At 46.9% G+C, this 13,636-nt stretch overlaps 1 long non-coding RNA gene across 1 annotated transcript; it reads right to left on the bottom strand.

Moving 5' to 3' along the window:
* Positions 1 to 9,786: 9,786 nt before the first annotated feature.
* LOC141197844 (uncharacterized) lies at positions 9,787 to 10,531 on the bottom strand. Its single transcript, XR_012269874.1, has 3 exons — positions 10,371 to 10,531; positions 9,952 to 10,013; positions 9,787 to 9,869 (listed from the first exon to the last, which is right to left on the bottom strand). It is a non-coding gene; the product is annotated as an uncharacterized lncRNA (long non-coding RNA).
* Between the last annotated feature and the right edge of the window lie 3,105 nt (positions 10,532 to 13,636).

Genomic DNA, 13,636 nt, shown 5'->3' with positions numbered 1-13,636 from the left:
ATCTCATCACACTCTGGCTGCAATGCCTCCTCTTTAATTCTCTGCAGAGAGCGTTGCAAAAGACAGACAAGTGGGATGCTGACACTAATGATGGCGTCATCGCCACTCACCATCTTGGTGGCCTCCTCAAAGTTTGTCAGGATGGTACATAGTCAGACATCCAGGTCCACTCCTGAGGTCTTATGTGTGGAGTCTGACCTCAATATCGACGGCCTTGTTGCAGCTGGTACTCCACAACTGCTCTCTTCTGCTCACAAATCCTTTGCAACATGTGGAGGGTAGAGTTCCAACGTGTGGGGACATCACACATCAGTCGGTGTGCCGGAAGCTGCAAACGCTGCTGCAACAAAGCAAGGGCGGCGGAAGCTGTAGCCGACTTGCGAAAATGAGCTGACAGGCGGCGTACTTTCACGAGCAGATCTGGCAACTCGGGGTCCGATTTAAGAAACCGCTGAACCACGAGGTTAAGCACATGAGCCAGGCATGGTACGTGTGTGATCTCACCTCGCCTCAGAGCCGCCACCAGGTTACGGCCATTGTCACACACGACCATGCCGGGATGTAGGTTCAGCGGTCTCAGCCACAGATCTGCCTGCTCTTTCACAGCTGTCCACAACTCACAAGCAGTGTGAGGTTTATCACCTAAGCTTATGAGTTTCAGCACAGCCTGTTGCCGCTTGGCGGAGGCAGTACTGCAATGCTTCCAGCTTGTAACTGATGTGGTGATATCTGAGATGGAGGCTGAACATGAGGAGGATGCGCAGGAGGAGGAGGATGCGCAGGAGCTGTACACTGTGGGGGCAACTCTGACTGACATAGGGCCAGCAATCCTCGGTGTGGGGAGGATGTGTTCCGTCCCAAGGTCCGACTGGGTCCCGGCTTCTACTATGTTTACCCAGTGTGCCGTCAGGGAGATGTACCGATTGCGGTAGGATTCCGTCTCCATCAGCCTAAAAGGCAGCATTTCCAATGCAAGCAGTCGTGAAATGTGCGAATTTAGGACTGTGGCCTGTGGGGCGTTAGCTGCGAATTTCCGCTTTCGTTCAAAGGTCTGGGATATGGACAATTGAACGCTGCGGTGGGACGTGGACGTTGATGCTGTTTCTTGAGAAACTGCCATAACAAGTGAAGACTGAGAGGAGGGGGCATCTTTACATGCAGTATGGACAGGGGATTGCCTTGCACGCACAACAGTGGAAGAAGCAGTGGTGACATCCGCAGACACTGGTCGTGGACCCTGGGTTTCGCCCCACAAAGTCGGGTGCTTTGCTGCCATGTGCCTGATCATGCTGGTGGTGGTCAGGCTGGTAGTTTTGTCACCCCTGCTGATGCTGGCATGGCAGGTGGAACATATGGCCTTTTTGGGGTTATCAGCAGTCTTTAAAAAAATTCCAGACTCTGGAAGACCTACCGCTTGTACTGGCAACGTCCCTTGTGTTGGTGTTACGGGGAAAGGTTGCCTGTCTTCTGTCTGTGGCCACCACACTGCTTCTTCCTGCCTGTTGGGGTACTCTGCCTCCCTCCCCCTGTGTGCTGCTGGCCTCACTCTGCATGTCCTCCTTCCACGTTGGGTCAGTTACTAGATCATCCACCACCTCCTCCTCTTCCACTTGCGCACCACGATCCTCCTCCTCACTTCCTGGCAATTGTGTCTCGTCATCGTCCACCTCTTGTGACAGATTGCCAACGTCGACTTCCTGTGGCCGTGGCTGTTCAAATATTTGGGCATCGCAACATGGGATCTCCTCTTCCACCACTTCAAGCGTATCAGGCGAGGGGCCCAAATATGGAAATGGTCCAGTGAACAGCTCTTCAGAGTGTCCAAGTGTGGGATCACTTGCTGTCTGAAAAATATACAAGACCCAGCACCACCTTATGATAAGACATACACCTGTGCCAAAGTCCCTGAGAAATAAATGGGAGAAAAAAAGCAAAGGGTAGAGCAGGCACCAAGCATAGTAAATAATCAAATATAGAGGCAGTGTATTGAAAACATTGTAGAAATTTTATTATAGAAAAGACATACAGCACCACTTAATTAAAAAGTACAATTAAAAAACATATAAGACAAGAAAAAACAAAAAAACGCATGGACAAAAATAATTTTTTGTTTTTTCTTGTCTTATATGTTTTTTTACATACAGTTATTGTTTACTGGGGTATACCACACTTTTTTAAATAGAGATATTTGCAGCTGAACAGTGAGCGACACACTCAAACTGTTTTTTTTTTAGATACCAAAGGCCCAAAACTGGATAGTACAGCGATTTGACCCGTGGAACTGCGAAACCACACTGGGATGTCGGGCCTACACAAGACTATTTTCAACAGATATATTTTTGTGTCATAGAATGGTAGAATTGGAAGGGACCTCCTGGGTCATCTGGTCCAACCCCCTGCTCAAAGCAGGATTCACTAGATCATCTCAGACAGATGTCTGTCCAGCCTCTGTTTGAAGACGTCCATTGAAGGGGAACTCACCACCTCTCGTGGCAGCCTGTTCCACTCATTAATCACCCTAACTGTCAAAAAGTTTTTTCTAATATCTAATCTGTGTCTCCTCCCATTTAGTTTCATCCCATTGCTTCTAGTCTTTCCTTGTGCAAATGAGAATAAAGATGATCCTTCTACAATGTGACAGCCCTTGACATATTTGTAGACAGCTATTAAGTCTCCTCTCAGTCTTCTTTTTTGCAAGCTAAACATTCCCAAATCCTGCAACCGTTCCTCATAGGACATGGTTTGCAGACCAGTCACCATTCTGGTCGCTCTTCTCTGAACTTGCTCCAGTTTGTCTATGTCTTTTTTAAAATGTGGTGCCCAAAACTGTACACAGTATTCCAGATGAGGTCTGACCAAAGAGGAGTAAAGACCGATAATGACTTCACGTGATCTAGACTGTATGCTTCTGTTAATACATCCCAGAATTGTATTTTCCTTGTTTGCTGCTGCATCACACTGTTGACTCATGTTCAGTCTATGATCTATTAGTATACCTAAGTCTTTTTCACATGTACTGTTGCTTAGCTCTATTCCTCCCATTCTGTATATGCTTTTTTCATTTTTATTGCCCAGATGTAGTACTTTGCATTTTTCCCTGTTAAAAAACATTCTGTTGGTTGCTGCCCACTGCTCCAGTTTATTTAGGTCTTTTTGAATCCTCTCTTTCTCTTCTCTAGTATTAGCTATCCCTCCTAGCTTTGTGTCATCAGCAAATTTAATCAGTTTACCCTCAATTCCTTCATCTAAATCATTGATAAAGATGTTGAACAATACAGGTCCCAGGACGGAGCCCTGTGGTACCCCACTTGAGACATTCATCCAGCTGGATGTGAAGCCATTTACAACCACCCTTTGAGTCCGATCACTAAGCCAGTTATGAATCCACCTAACAGTTGCCTGGTCCATTGCATACTTGGTCATTTTTTCAATAAGGATGGTGTGAGATACTTTGTCAAATGCTTTGCTGAAGTCAAGATATACTATATCTACAGCATTTCCCTGATCCACCCAGTCAGTGATTCTGTCATAGAAGGAAATTAAGTTAGTCTGACATGACTTGTTAGTTACAAACCCATGCTGACTCTGGTTAATCACTTCATTCTTATCCATGTACTTACATACATGTTGTTTAATAATTTGTTCAAAGATCTTTCCTGGTATAGAAGTCAGACTCACCGGCCTATAGTTCCCTGGGTCCACCTTCTTCCCCTTTTTGAAGATAGGAACAACATTTGCTCTTTTCCAGTCTTCTGGGACTTCTCCTGTTCTCCAAGAATTTTCAAAGATTATGGAGAGTGGTTCTAAAATTTCTTCTACGATCTCCTTCAGTACTCTGGGGTGTAATTCATCTGGACCTGGAGACTTGAACTCATTTATGTTAGCTAAATATTCCCTCACAATCTTTCTGTTTACAGATAACTTGGATTCCTCTATTCCTTTAAAAGGACAGTGAAGATCAGTTGATGTTACATTTTCTTTCTGAGAGAAAACAGATGCAAAATAGGAATTAAAAAGTTCGGCCTTCTCAACATCCTCTCTTACCATTTCTCCATTTTCATCCTGTAAAAATCCTATAGCATCTTTGACTTTTCTTTTACTTTTGACATACCCCCAAAATCCTTTTTTATTGCTTTTGACATCTCTTGCAAGCCTTAATTCATTGTCAGCTTTAGCTAACCTGATACGTGCCCTGCAGGATCTGCAGACTGCATTATAATCTTCTTTAGATATGCCTCCCTCTTTCCATTTAATAAACATTTCTTTCTTTCTTTTTAGCATGTGTTTAAGTTCTGTGTTCATCCATCCTGGTTTCCTTAAATGCTTCCCATTCTTCCTACTTTTCGGGATTGTTAACGATTGTGCTTTGAGAATCTCATTTTTAAAAATTTCCCATCCTTCCTGGACATTTTTGTCCCTAAGGACATCCAGCCATTGGATCCCTCCTATTCTCTTTCTGAGTCTCTTAAAATCTGCCTTTCTAAAATCTAACCTTGAAGTTTGAGTCTTCACATGTCTTCCTCCTCTAGTTATCCAAAATTCTATAATAGCATGATCGCTGCCTCCTAGGGTCCCAGCCACCTTTACCTCCTCAACCATTTCCTCCCTGTTTATAAGGATTAGATCCAAAGTAGCAGATCCCCTTGTTTTCTCCCCTACCTTTTGGAAGATAAAGTTGTCAGCAAGAGAGGATAAGAATTTGCTTGACCTGTTTTACTTGAGAGAGATTCCCAACAAATGTCTGGATAGTTGAAATCTCCCATGACCACTACGTCATATTTTTTGGAGAACTTGGTCATTTGATACATAAAGAGTTCATCCATATCTTCAGCTTGCCCAGGTGGCCTGTAGTAAATGCCTACAATGGTGTCCTTTCCGTTGTTCTCTCCTTGTATTCTTACCCAAACAGTTTCCACAGTACTCCCAGTCTCTGAAGCTTCAATCTCTGTGCAGATATATGCTTTTCTAACATACAATGCAACACCTCCTCCTCGTTTATCAAGTCTGTTTCTTGCAAATAAGTTGTATCCTTTTAGCCTTTTATTCCAATCATGTGTATCGTCCCACCAAGTTTCAGTGATTCCAATGACATCATATTCCTTTTCCTGCATTAGTAGTTCCAATTCTCCTTGTTTGTTGCCCATGCTTTGTGCATTTGTATAAAAACATTTTAGTTTGTGATTGGTTTCTCTTCCTCCCATATTTTTATTATTTAAATTGTTTTGTCTTTGTTCTTCCTTTCCACTTCCAGTAGCAGAGATCTCAATAGTATTTGTCAGCTGTATGGCTTTTTCTGGCCTTATGCTTCCCTTCCCACATTGTTCTAGTTTAAAGCTCTTCTGATGAGTGTAGCAAGGCGACTTCCAAATACATGTTTTCCAGTCTTCGTAAGGTGCACCCCATCTCTAGCAAGTAGTCCATCGTATAGGTAATTCATTCCGTGATCCAGAAATCCAAATCCTTGTTGACGGCACCATCGACGTAGCCAGTTGTTCACCTGTAGAATCTTATTCCACCTCATTGTTCCATGGCCATCCACTGGGAGGATGGATGAGAAGACCACCTGCGCTCCCAATTCTTTCACTTTCTTGCCTAAGTCTTCAAAGTCACTGCAGATGGTTTCCAGGTCCTTTCTTGCGGTGTCATTTGTCCCCACATGTATTAGCAGGAATGGGTAGTGATCTGTAGGTCTGAAAAGTCTTGATATCCTGTCAGACACATCTTTAATTTTTGCTCCTGGAAGACAGCACATTTCTCTTGAGGTTATGTCTGGTCTGCAGATAGCGGCCTCTGTTCCTCTTAACAGGGAATCCCCCATGACCACCACTCTCCGTTTTTTCTTCACAACATTCTTCTTTCTCCATCCAGGAGGATTCTGAGGGCTTACAAGGTTATTCATTGCTGGCAAAGTCTTATTTTGCTGTATTTCTTCATGGTTCTCCTGCGTGAGAGCCTGGTACTGGTTCCTGAGCAGTATGGGTGCTGACTGCCTCTCGATCCTCCTGCTTCTGTGGGTCACATGCTTCCATTCCTCTGTTTCGTCAGGTGCAGTTCGAATTTCTTCTCTTTCTGAATCATGAAGAGATAATTCTGCTCTGTCACAACAGTCAGGAGACACTACTGTTTTTCTTTACGGAAAAAAACTACCAAAAGCTGAATAATAGAGATTTTTTACCATGGGATGGCAAAACCACAGTTATTGTTTACTGGGGTATACCACACTTTTTTAAATAGAGATATTTGCGGCTGAACAGTGAGCGACACACTCAAACTGTTTTTTTTTTTAGATACAAATGGCCCAAAGTGGATAATACAGAGGTTTGAACCGTGGAAGTGCAAAACAACACTTCTGTTTCTCTAGCCTACACCAGACTATTTTCAACAGTTATATTTGTGTCTGAAAAATCAGAGACACGCTTTTTTTTGGGGGGGTGGGGGGGGACGGGGACACACCAAAAGGTTAATAAGACGGGTATTTGTACAGTGTGAAGGAGAAAAAAAAAAGGAGGATTTAGATGAAAAAAAAAAGGATTTTTCCTGGCCCCCGACACCTGGTGCTAAGTCCAGCAATATCAGCAACAGGAGCACACAGGACTGTAATGCAGCGTTTGCTGGTATAACCACTGTGTCTCCTATACAGCCTTCCTGCCTGGTATCTGGGATGGATATTAGTCCTGAAAAGGACTGTTTGTTTGTTCTGGCAGCCTTTACAGACCCTACACTAACTATTTTGCAGTTTATATCTCTCCCTAAATCAGCAGCGCTGTCCCTACACTGTCTAATCCGGAGCGACTGTGTCCAAGATGGCGGCGCCCCATTTTAAATACTCGAGGTGACGCTGTGCGGCCAGCCAATCACTGTAATGCCCACAACCAACATGGCTGCGGCATTACAGTGACTGGCTGGCAATCCCTGCATGTTCATTGGCTCTGTAAAGAGCACCAAACATGCAGGGCGGAGACCCGAGCTCCCGCCCGAGTAACCCGGAAATGCTCGGTGCTCGCCGAACATCCCGAGTAGCGTGATGCTCGGGCGAGTACCGAGCAGTGTCGAGCATGTTCGCTCAACACTATTTATTACGTTTACACCCAAAATCTCTCCTAATCCTGGAGATCAAACCTATGAAAGCAATTTATGAATGATCGTAACACCTCTATGAAGGGTAATTATCATCGCCTTCATAAATATACATTTATATGTATAAATACATATGAGGTCAATGCATAGTACTGGCACATGACTTATCACTTTCCAGGACCTTACAAAGCACCAGGAACATTCATAACAAGCGGAGGTGAAGCGATTCTGGCAACTTAATAGGAAAGTATTCTTTACAGTTAGAGCAGTCAGACTGTGGAATGCCAACCACAAGATATAGTAATGGCAGATAGTATAACAGCATTTATAGAAGGGCTGGATACTTTTTTAACAAAACATGACATTGTGGGTTATAAATAATCTAGTAATAGAAAATGTATAACTTTGGAGATAGACCTAGGACATTAAAGTTCAAACTTTTTCAACCTATGTAACTATGCAAGTATGCAGAATGCACATTAGGAAAATGCTTGAAATGCAATTCCCTATAATATTATTTTACAAGTAATTTCCTCTTAACTTTCTGCTTTGTAAAGTGCTAGTTATAAGCCCAATCTATGGATCTAAAAAGTGCAAAACACTCCTGAAACACTTGTACGTATGTTCTATAATCTGTATTTCTTATGGTGCCTAAGGGAAGCCGTAATGATAAGACTCCTGCTTGGTAACAAGTGCAGTTATTTGCCTCCATAATGAAAGTGAATTACAAATGATGAAAGGGTTAATACTTGGACCCTGCATCAGTAATAGCCCTTGTAGTAACCATGACAACTATTGTGAGGGCATAAACAAGTGTCATAAAGAAGATTCCATAAAAGAATGCCGCGCTGCCACGATCAGCGCCATTATTGATGATGCGCCTGAGGACCTTGAGCTTGACCACCCCACGTAATGTGCCAACGTTGGTGTAATTTGGAGGTTCTGGCAGGGAAAGGGGTTGTCTTCTTAGACACCCCGGGGGGAAGGGAATGTAACAGAGGGGGGGGGTCCCCAAAACAAGATCCCCTTCTGTTACTATGTACAAATAGCTGCTCTTCTTTGGGAGTTCATGGATGGATCCTTGACTTTAATGGGTGATAAATTGGGAGGGGGAGGGGATATTCTTCCTAAGAGGGGTTATCCATAATGAGCAACCCCTGTAACCAAGTACCCAACTTCTTGAGAGACGGAGCTGGATCTGTAAGGGAGAAGTGGTAGATCCACCTGGGAAATCAGATCAACTAAATTCGTTCCAGCAATAAATGTGGTGACAGATATCGCAGCCAGATCTCTCCCACATCCAGTTTATCACATTAATAGTCTATATTTGTTATGTCGTTCCCTGTAAATATGTAGAAATTCTAAAACTCCGTCATATATCGGCACTAACTCTCTAAGACCAAGGGAAGGGCAGCCCTCCAGCCATGGTTCCCTAGAGGTTTCCTCCACAGGGGGTTTTCCTCTCCTGAGCGCTGCAGGGTGACTCTTCGTGAGTCGAGGGTTGTGCCATTTTCGGTGTCATGTAAATTTAAATAAAGTTGAGAACATTTGACACCTAATTGCAATGCTTTGTGTATTTATTTTGTATGTGTCTGATTTATTTTGTTTGGGAGTCGGGGTCCATCACACTTCACTGAGTCATACGTCTGGACATCTGCCGCCAGCAGTTTTGCCCCAGGGGTTGCCCCTGCTCTGGGGAGTTTGATGGAGCAGAGAAGACAAGAATTACAGCACTCATCCTCAGAATAAGGACTTCTATTACAGTACTACAAGCAGCTTCCTCACCTCATTCAAACAGTGAGTATTTTGGGCTCTAATTTACATCAGTATTTGTAAGCTGAAAACCAGAGGGGAACAAACACAGTGAAAAATAGTAACTGAAACACTTTCACCTCTTCTGTTTTGGATCCACTCCTGGCGTCTGCTAACAAATACTGATGCAAAATATCGCCATGGAAGTGCCCTAAATTCTTACGGACTGATTTGACTGTTTGAGTTGCAGTCAAGCAACAGAGGTTGCAAGCGTTAAAGGAGTAATCTGGTATCAAAAACCCCTGTCCCCCTTGCCATTTTTCTCTATCCTGAACCTGTGCTGCCTGCCCCGATCTCAGATTGTCTGACCTAGTCCTTGTCTTCGCTCTCCTGTGTCTGGTACCCTGGTACCTCCGGAATGCTGCTGCAGTCCAGGGGACTGCACTGAAGTGGTACCTGGTGTCTACCGGCGGCCCAGTCTAGCCTCACCACCAGAGGTTCTAGTGGAGACCCAATAGACATCTAGTCACAACCCTCCCGTGGGGCAGTGGGTCCATATCCACCAGCGCTACACCCACATAGCAAATGTGGTACCAATATTCAAGAAGGGGATAACATCTGAGCCTGGAATTTATAGGCCGGTAAGTTTAACTTGTACTGTGGGCAACATCTTTGAGGGTTTTCTAAGAGATACTAACCTGGAGCACCTCAATAAGATTAACTAATCTGCAAACTAATCTGAAAAGATTCTATGGGGAGGTAAGTTCTAGGTTGGACCAGGGAAACTTAGTGGATGTTGTCTATCTGGACTTTTCAAAGGCATTTGATACGGTGCCATACAACAGGTTGGTACATAAAAATGTTCAATATATTATATGGTAAACTTGCTCCACGAAAGAACAAGTCCTTGTGTGGTCGATGGAAAAATCAAGGAAAATATCAGTGATGCGGTCGTTACCTCTTGACAGCTCCATTTCGTACTTGTTCTCTAGTCCCTCCATGGCCACGGTGATAAAAAATTCCCTGAAAAGCTCATTATTCTAATAAAAAAAAATACAAAGTAAGGAGCTGACACAAAGGAGAGCAGACAGCTCGTATGTCGGAATAAGCAATTGCAGTTACCTTAATTTTCTCAAAGAAGGTGCCATTAATCACTATGTCGTACGCCGTACAGCCGCCTCCACCTGTAGGACAAAGTGCACCAGGACTTAGATACTTTGCGGTGCCGACTCAATCCATTGACCTTAGTAGGGCTGCTATGAATAAGTGGTATAAGTTCTTAAAGGGGAATCCAAGTATTGGACAATCCCTTTAAGTCCTAAATCTAAACCAAAAAAAGTTCAAAAGTCAACAACAAGATGTCAAACTTTATTCCGCAGACTGGAAGTGGACCTACCAGAACCTGTGGAGATGGCACCTTTGACCATTGAGGATTAGTAAGTTGTAATACTTGCTATTTTAACCCCTTTAAGGATATCTCTGGACTACCCCTTTAAAAAGAGACGCGCTGTATTAAAAAAACAAACAAAAAAAAAACGTACTATTATCAACTTCAACGTGGGGCTCTCCAAGGCTCATGGGGACTCGATAGCCGGAGGGATCATCAGATTCCAGGATGCTGACTAACTCCTGCTCCGTCAGGTCCGGGGCCGCTGGGATCTGGTTTGACTTGCAGATGTTAATAAAGATTTTGGTATTTTTGGATGTGCGAGTTTTAATGCAGAAACCTAACACAGAAATAAAAACAAAAAGTGAACAAAAACACAATAAAATCGGCAAAAGCCAAGCAGCATTTACATGTAATCAACTGTATAAGAAAAAACGATGTGACCCCCCACGTTGGTTGCATCATGTGACCGTTGCAGTCAATAAGACCCCACTGCCCCACTGTGGTATCTGTCACATAATATGCACAAAGTAATCTGGATAATAATCAGAGGACGCCCATCTCACCAGGCTGGGGTCTGATCTGTCTGCTTTCTGGTAAGTTCGGTATTCTGCTCTGTATCTCCTGTTTGGCCTGAAATGAGGCAACAAGTGAGAATCAGTGAGTAACATGAACAGGATGGTTCTGCAAACTGATTTTTCCTGCAACAAAATAGTACAACTGTGAGGGGTCTAAAGCCAACAATACACATTAGGTAAATGTTGGAGACTGCCGCGCTCCCGGCAGCTGACGGAGGAGACATTCACCCGGTGATTGCTGGCCTCTCCAATTCATCTTTCGTACCTTCATCAGAATCTGTTCATACAGCGCTTCCGCCATGTTTGTGTTCAGTTCTGCAGAGAGCAGCGACTTGTCAGACTCCATTTTTTCGGTCAAAGACAGAAGCTCAGGGATCTTGTTTTATAAGAGAAAACCTGAAAAATGAAAATATGTATTAATCTTCTCCACAGACAACGACAAGGGGAGAGTGCGGGAGCCCGACGGCCCGCGGCACGAGGGGGTGCGGGAGCCCGACAGCCCACGGCACGAGGGGGTGCGGGAGCCCGACAGCCCACGGCACGAGGGGGTGCAGGAGCCCGACAGCCCACGGCACGAGGGGGTGCGGGAGCCCGACAGCCCACGGCACGAGGGGGTGCGGGAGCCCGACAGCCCACGGCACGAGGGGGTGCGGGAGCCCGACAGCCCACGGCACGAGGGGGTGCGGGAGCCCGACAGCCCACGGCACGAGGGGGTGCGGGAGCCCGACAGCCCACTGCACGAGGGGGTGCGGGAGCCCGACAGCCCACGGCACGAGGGGGTGCGGGAGCCCGACAGCCCACGGCACGAGGGGCTGCGGGAGCCCGACAGCCCACGGCACGAGGGGGTGCGGGAGTCCGACAGCCCTCGACACCAGGGGGTGCGGGAGCCCGACAGCCCACGACACCAGGGGGTGCGGGAGCCCGACAGCCCACGACACCAGGGGGTGCGGGAGCCCGACAGCCCACGACACCAGGGGGTGCGGGAGCCCGACAGCCCACGGCACGAGGGGGTGCGGGAGCCCGACAGTCCACGGCACGAGGGGGTGCGGGAGCCCGACAGCCCACGGCACGAGGGGGTGCGGGAGCCCGACAGCCCACGGCACGAGGGGGTGCGGGAGCCCGACAGCCCACGACACCAGGGGGTGCGGGAGCCTGACAGCCCACGACACTAGGGGGTGCGGGAGCCCGACAGCCCACGGCACGAGGGGGTGCGGGAGCCCGACAGCCCACGACACCAGGGGGTGCGGGAGCCCAACAGCCCACGGCACGAGGGGGTGCGGGAGCCCGACAGCCCACGGCACGAAGGGGTGCGGGAGCCCGACAGCCCACGACACCAGGGGGTGCGGGAGCCTGACAGCCCACGACACGAGGGGGTGCGGGAGCCCGACAGCCCACGACACCAGGGGGTGCGGGAGCCCGACAGCCCACGGCACCAGGGGGTGCGGGAGCCCGACAGCCCACGACACCAGGGGGTGCGGGAGCCCGACAGCCCACGACACCAGGGGGTGCGGGAGCCCGACAGCCCACGACACCAGGGGGTGCGGGAGCCCGACAGCCCACGACACCAGGGGGTGCGGGAGCCCGACAGCCCACGACACCAGGGGGTGCGAGACCCTGACAATATTGCGAGTGGGATTCTGCACACCTACAGCTAGCTACTTATTGTCCTGAATGTAGTAATCACCTTGGCACATTCCCATCTTCTTACCTGTAGTACATACGCCAAACACCACTACTCTGACTACAATCACCCAGCTACAGCGTCACCACGCCTCAGCAACAGGAGAGCGTCTAGATTGGAGTTGATTTCTTGAGGGGGAGGAGTCATGACATCACCAGAAGGGGCGGGGCCGTCTCAGTACAGTGGACACTATTCCACCTGCAGCTGCAGTAGTGTGCACATTGTGCCGGAACAGGAGGACTGGTGATGAGGAGCTCGTGTTCAGCGTTGTGCTGTGAGGACTGAGGCGGGGAGAACTGACCATGTGAATAAATGCTGTGCTGGCATAAAGGGGGGTGGTGTGAGGGGCATCCAGGGGGCTGTGTGGGTGGTGTGAGGGGGCCAGGGGTGGAACACACACACACACACACCTGATATATCACGTGACATGTCACATGATCCCCTGTGATAGATCATGTGATAGTTCATGTGAAATTAATTTGGCACAATATTAATTATAATAATTTTTTTTAGGCTGTGTGCCCACTATGCGTTTTTTAAGCGTTTCCGCGGTGGCAATTCCGCTGCAGAAACGCTTAAAAACGCTTGGTAGAAGGCCTGCCATGTTCCCCAATGATAATCCGCATGTGCTGTGCACATGCTGCGGAAATTTCCACTGCGGATTACCATTGCGGAAAAATCCGCAGCACTACCAATTATTTTGCGGAAGCGCGGCGTTTTCGCCGCCATTGACTTGCATTGGAACACATGGAATCCGCATGACTGCATCTGTACATGCGGATTCCATGCGTTTCAATGTGCGGATGGTACCCGGGTTTGGAGAAGAGGAGACTCTCCTCCGGACCCGGGTACCATAGAACCTGTAAAAAAAGAATAAAATAAAAAATAAATATTATACTTACCTTCTGATGGCCCACGGTGTCTTTATCCGATGCGTCCTGGCTTGCCGGCAGCTCGCGATGGTCTGAAAAGGACCTGCCGTGACGTCATTTAGTCATGTGACGGGTCACGCGACCGCTGACGTCGGCAGGCCATCAGAAGGTAATTATATATTTATTTTTTACCATTCTTTTATGGTCACACTATATAAATCCATGCCGGTTGCATGTATTTATATAGTGTGACCAAGTTGTCAAGCACTTTTCAAGTGATGCTAAAATC

Source organism: Phyllobates terribilis, unplaced genomic scaffold (genome assembly GCF_046119375.1).
Source record: "Phyllobates terribilis strain yellow unplaced genomic scaffold, ASM4611937v1 Scaffold_92__1_contigs__length_6168646, whole genome shotgun sequence".
Classification (NCBI taxonomy): domain Eukaryota; kingdom Metazoa; phylum Chordata; class Amphibia; order Anura; family Dendrobatidae; genus Phyllobates; species Phyllobates terribilis.
Note: the sequence above shows the minus strand (reverse complement) of the source record. Positions and strands in the feature narration are given on the sequence as shown.